Source organism: Musca autumnalis, unplaced genomic scaffold, assembly GCF_047663935.1.
Source record: "Musca autumnalis isolate F117 unplaced genomic scaffold, ASM4766393v1 scaffold_5, whole genome shotgun sequence".
In the NCBI taxonomy this organism is placed as follows: Eukaryota; Metazoa; Arthropoda; class Insecta; order Diptera; family Muscidae; genus Musca; species Musca autumnalis.
Window position 1 is genome coordinate 158,451,731 of NW_027412088.1, and position 6,836 is coordinate 158,458,566.

Consider the following 6,836-nt stretch of genomic DNA (forward strand, 5'->3'; position numbering starts at 1 on the left):
TTTGGTGCTAATGACGTATCCAGGAGAAAACCAGCCATTGTTGGACCGTATGAAAATCGAAACATTTGTGAATGGTATACGTGACACCGAGATCAAACGTGCAACGTATGCGTCACCAAAATCGTCATTTGCTGAAACCGTGTCGTACGCCCTTACACAAAAGACGGCAAGAATAATCACCAATCCCCAGACTCACAAGGTCCGCAAACTGGATACCGAGTTCGATGAACCCAAATATCGTGTTAACGAGATCGAGGCAGCAATGAAGCGGGTATTACAAGGCCAACTAAGGCCAAGGGTAGGTGTCACAATTGCGACAAAATGGGTCATTTTGCGCGTGAATGTAGAGCGAAGCGCAAGCGATCGAGGTCATCGTCACCACGCCCGTCAAGAGAAAATAAAAGAGTGGCTCAACGTTCCACCAATGAGTCACCGTTAAACTAAATCGAGCCAGTCCAGCGGGGCATGAACTGGCTCCCATCGACGACGGCCCCACAATCTCCATAGCGATTGTACAACAGAAAAACCACAACCTCACAACAACTGGTTATATCAATGGCGACAAGCGAATTCTGACCTTGGATACAGGCGCATCGAAGTCCATCATCAGATCAGATCTGGCCAAAGGAAAGATAACGCCACTAAATGGAGTCAGACTGCGCACAGCAACAGGGGAGCCTGCGGCAGTACATGGAAAGATAACCGTGAGACTAACTATTGTCAATAAATCGGTCGATTACGAGTTTATAGTGGCTGATATCGTAGACGAAGTTATAATAGGCGCAGATTTTATGATTGCCTTTGGTCTTAATCTGGATATGAAAGAACGCGTGATGACTTGGTCCAATGTGGAAATTCCATTAAATATGGGTTACGAGGAAAACACACCTATTAGACGTCTGACTACGGAACATCCAGAGATTATACCGCCTTGTGCCGAAACATTGATATGGGTACCAATGGATGGAGATTGTGGAGTCGGTAAATTGTGGGTGGTGGAACCAGCAGAAAACAAAAATAGTAACATCTTAATAGCGAATGTCCTGGTGAAAAGCAACGATGATGGATTGATTCCAGTTAGAGTTTTGAACCTGTCAGACAAACAAGAACAAATTTGTCAATTTTCCGATGTTGGACAATGTACACCAGCTGAAGCTGTAATCAATTTGGAAAATAACACCGAAAAATCGGCAGCCATGGAAAAGAAGCACCTCGATTGTTACATCAAAGAGTGGACACACAACTTATCACCTTCTGAGAAGAACAAGGCCAAGCAGCAGTTATGGAAACATGCCTCTACCTTTGCGTCTACAAAAGGGCATCAAGGAAGAACATCGGTGGTGAAACATGAAATATACACGGCAGACGCAAGACCAATAAAACAAGCCCCAAGAAGCGTCCCACTGGCAAAAAGGGACGAAGTTCAGAAGTTGATAAGCGAAATGGAGGAGAGTGGTGTGATCGAACCATCGTCGAGTCCCTGGTGTTCCCCAGTAGTTCTGGTCAAGAAGAAAGATGGAAGTACCAGATTTTGTGTGGATTACAGAAAACTAAATGATGTCACCAAGAAAGATAGCTACCCGCTCCCAAGAATCGATGACACACTAGACACCTTAGCCGGGACGTCATGGTTCTCTACCCTCGATCTGCAGAGTGGTTACTGGCAGGTAGAGATAGCCGAAAAAGATAAGGAAAAGACAGCGTTTGGCGTTAACGGCGGTCTCTGGCAATTTAATGTCATGCCATTCGGGCTCTGCAACGCCCCGGCCACCTTTGAAAGGCTGATGGAGCGGGTGCTGAAAGGGTTGCAGTGGAAGTCGTGCCTTATATACTTGGATGACATCATAGTCATGGGACAGACCTTCGACGAACACCTCACGAATTTAAGGAGTGTACTCCAGCAGCTATCGTCTTCGGTCTAAAACTTAACCCGAAGAAGTGTAACCTCTTCCAGCGAGAGGTGAAGTTCCTGGGGCACCATGTGACGACGGAGGGCATATCGACGGATAGCGAGAAGATTAAAGCCGTCAGAGACTGGCCGCAGCCTCGAAATCTCCATGAGCTGCGAAGTTTTCTGGGTCTCTGCACCTATTACCGTCGGTTTGTCCCCAATTTTGCCAGCATTGCCGCATGCTTACACCGATTGACTCAAAAAGGGCAGAAATTTCTGTGGAGCAACGATCAGGAAGAGGCATTCCAAAAACTCAAAGACATGCTCTGCACAGCCCCTCTTTTGGCGTACCCTGTACCCGGCGGTAAGTTTGTGTTGGACACTGACGCCAGTGCATACGGGATCGGTGGTGTCCTTTCCCAGGAAATAGACGGCCAAGAAAAAGTCATCGGGTACTACAGCCGAACATTGTCAAAGCCTGAGAGGAATTACTGCGTGACGAGGAGAGAGCTGCTGGCAGTTGTGGAGAGCATCAAACACTATCACAAATACCTGTATGGACAGCCCTTCCTGCTAAGAACCGATCATTCCGCTCTGCGATGGCTGCAGTTTAAGAACCCGGAAGGTCAATTGGCCCGCTGGATCGAAAGGCTTCAGAGTTATGACCTAAGTATCGAGCACAGAAAAGGCGGAAAACACGGTAATGCTGATGCCCTGTCTCGTCGGCCATGCAAAATTGAATGTAGACATTGCTCGAAGGCTGAAATCAAAGCAAGTATCGTCGATGTCCGGCTACTGCAGGTTGTGTCCGGCGAGGATTGGTCGGCGGAACAAAGGAAAGATCGCACCCTAGGCAAAATAATTTCTGCTATGGAAATGGGCGAACGCCCTAGTCGCAAAGAAATAGCTCCCGAAAGCCCCCTTTTGAAATCTTATTGGGCCCAGTGGAACAGTCTACTTCTAATAGATGGGTGCCTACATCGTAAGTGGGAGAGCGACGATGGAAAAACTCACCGTAACTTGATTGTCGTACCAGACTCCAAAATAAAAGATGTCTTGTCAGAGTTTCACGATGGTCCAAGTGGAGGACACCTTGGTGTAACAAAGACTGCTGAAAAAATAAAGCAGAGGTTCTACTGGGTCGGCTGTCAGAAATCCATTGCAGACTGGATTGCCAATTGTGAGAGATGTATAAGAGCTAAAGGTCCAACCCGGAAGAGTCGAGGCCACATGCAACAGTATAATTCAGGAGCACCATTTGAAAGAATCGCAATGGATGTGGCTGGACCGTTTCCCATAAGCGACTCTGGGAACCGGTATGTCTTAGTGGTCATGGATTACTTCAGCAAATGGCCAGAGGTTTATGCCATTCCCAACCAGGAAGCCAAGACAATAGTGGATGTGTTCAGCAAGAATTGGATTTGCCGCTATGGTGTCCCATCCGAGGTTCATTCCGATCAAGGAAGAAATTTTGAGTCAGCGATCTTCAAAGAAATGTGTGATACCTACGGAATCAAGAAAACGAGGACAACGCCCCTGCATCCAAAGTCAGATGGCATGGTGGAAAGATTTAATCGCACCCTGGAAGAGCATCTACGAAAGATGGTAGATAGCGGCCAAAGAGACTGGGATGAGCATATTCCAAAATTCCTACTAGCCTATAGGTCGGCCATTCATGACTCCACATCTCGAACCCCAGCCAGGATTTTGTTCGGGAATGAATTAAAGCTGCCTGGTGACTTTCTTTCAGTGAAGTCCACGATGCAGTACGCCATCGGATAAAAATGGTCAGCAACCGCATGAAGGCGAGGTACGATCGAGCGGCAAATACTGATGGGTTCCAAGAAGGGCAACTGGTACTATTGTTTAACCCACAACGGAAAAAAGGACTATGCCCCAAATTACAAACGCACTGGGAAGGCCCCTACAAGGTAGTCACGAAAATAAATGACGTCGTGTATCGCATACAGAAGAGCGACAGCCCTAGATCAAAGATGAAGGTGGTACATCTAGAACGGTTGGCCCGCTATGGAACGAGAACTGTGCCAGGTCATGAGGAACAGGCTTAAGCGGGAGGCAGTGTTACCAATGCCCATACCACAGAGAGGGAACTGTGCCTATTCGGGACGAACAGGCTTAAGCGGGAGGCAATGTTACGAATGTAACTGATAGGTTTAAGTTAGTTTAGTTTAATTTCCGTTAATTTAAAAATTTGAATTGTAACGTAAAGTTTTTATTACGCAGTTACTTTATTTAAGCAACAACAACTACCATGTAGAACTCTCTTCATTATTCTAGATGTTACTTTACCTTTCATTAATGTGCTTTTATTTTGTTTTGCCATAATCATGTAATTATTGTTTAGTTTGTTACTTCTTTGCACTTGTTTGTTGTTGTTACGTCATTACTGTGCTTGTCGTCCAATTGTATTCCCCCATGTATGTATGTGAGTATGGTTGTTCGCTTAGTGCGAATGTGCGTCTGTGTGTTCGCTGCACAGATTCGAGATGTTGCCATATGTGTTCTTGAGGACTCTTGAACAGGGAGACTTTGGGGTATAAATACCGGGGAAATGGCAATGACGGAGTAGTTGTGTTTTAAGCGTTGAACTGAACAGATCGGTTAAATAAGAGCTGCGTGCTAACTAGAGACTTGCTGTGTGCTTTGTAATTAAAGTCGGTTCTGAATAAGTGTAATAAAGTAAATAAAGCATTGTAGAAACGTAATCTAAAACGAACACTGTTTTATTTGGTACAAATCGTACTGGGGAATAAAACAACGTCTACACGGACATTAGTTAAATCTAATTCCGTAACAGTATATTGTATTCTGCTTGTTGAGCCCTTTCATTTGATACCCATATTGACGGGATTGATAAAACCTACGTTATCCGCCATTTTATAGCGGCCGCCATCTTGGATTTCAATTTGTTATAGTATTTTGTATTATGCTTGTTGAGCCCTTTCATTTGATACCCATATTGATGGGGTTGATACAACCTACGTTATCCGCCATTTTGTAGCGGCCGCCATCTTGGATTTCAATTTTTATAGTATATTGTATTCTGCTTTTGAGCCCTTTCATTTGATACCCATATTGATGGGATTGATAAAACCTACGTTATCCGCCATTTTATAGCGGCCCCATCTTGGAGAAATGTGTGTGTCTAAACACGGACTTAACCCCAAAAAGTGGTAAAACTGGCAGCCATTTTTAAGAGAGGAGAGAGAGCACATATGCCTTTCTCTTCTACCACAGGCTACCAGACAAATTTCTGCAGGTAAAAAATGGTAGAACAGATTTTTCGACTTTTGTTTGACGATTATTTCACAATGAAGAAAAAATGGACGAAACACAGAAGAAAAAGTCGAACGCTGACAAAACTAAATTAAAAACTATGAAATAAAAGACGAAAATTGATTTTTTAGGATTCTTTTTGACATTAGGTGTGTACGATAACTTTCCCAGCAATAATTACTCAGTCAGTTACAGCAACCTCCCTCAGTGAATTTTACTCTCTCAAGCAAGAAAAATTGCAGAAAGTTATCCAACAGCATTTTGCAAAAACTTGCAAGAAAGTCAGCTGTTTCCGAAAATGTATGAAATTTATTTTTGTTTCTTTTGATATTTTAAACCAAACGGAACAAAAACCTAAATTTTAAAATTTCAGTTTACTTATTCAATGCTTTAATCCTATCCACAACGCAACAAATCTAAAAAAATGTGAAATTGTGAAATTTTCTTGGTCAAAAATGTTAACATTACGAGTTGTTTACATTGAACAGGTGATTAAAAGTCAGCTAATCTGGCTTGCAAATTTTTGCGGGACAAATTTAAATTTTCCCAGCAAAAATTTGCAAGTTCTCAGTAACAAAACTCTCCAAATATCTCTCCAAACTCGCTCTCTTTTGCTGGATAATTTTGTTATCGAACAGCATTCAGTAAAAATTTGTACGAATTTGTACAAATTTTTGGGTTATCGTACAGACATATCGCTACCAGATCTACCATTTTTCCGTTCCTTTACTTTTCTGGTAAAAATGTTCATGAGAGAACAATTTTGAGCAATTTTGACACTTTTCTCTTTTACAACTTTTACCATTAAAAAAGTAAAGGAACAAAGCTAGAATATATGCGCCGTTGTTTACCAAAGGAAAGTTTCTCTCATAGAGCCTAAGTCCCGGTCCACACTAGCGTGAATTTCATTAAAAATTTCATGAAATTAGGTGTTCTTTAATCAATTCCCCACTACAGCAATTTTATGATTTTACTCTAATATGGAGGTCGATCTAGAGACGCATAATTTCATGCAATTTTTTTCAATGAAATCACTCTAGTGTGGACCGGGACTAAGCAAAAAACTCTCCAAATTCTCTCTCATATATTTTGAGAGAGAACTATTAAGGTAGATGTATGACAGCCATGCACGCGCCTTTACGAAAACGTAAAACACAACTCTCTTTCCCATACAATTGCCAACAATAGCATGCTCTTCATGTGCATCTCTGATGTATGAGCAATCTGTTACAACAATGTCAAAAAGGAGCTGTGTTCCTTTACTTACCTGAGGTTACCATTTTTAACCTGCAAAGCGTTCCTCAACCCCAAAAAGTGGCAAAACTGGCAGCAAGGAAAAGTCATCTCCGGTGAACTTTTGTATTGGGAAAGTCATCTCCGGTGAACTTTTGTATGGGAAAAGTCATCTCCGGTGAACTTTTGTATTGGGAAAGTCATGCCCGGTGAACTTTTGTATTGGGAAAGTCATCTCCGCTGAACTTTTGTATTGGGAAAGTCATCTCCGCTGAACTTTTGTATTGGTCATCTCCGATGAACTTTTGTATTGGGAAAGTCATGCCCGGTGAACTTTTGTATTGGGAAAGTCACCTCCGCTGAACTTTTGTATTGGAAAAGTCATCTCCTGTGAACTTTTGTATTGGAAAAGTCA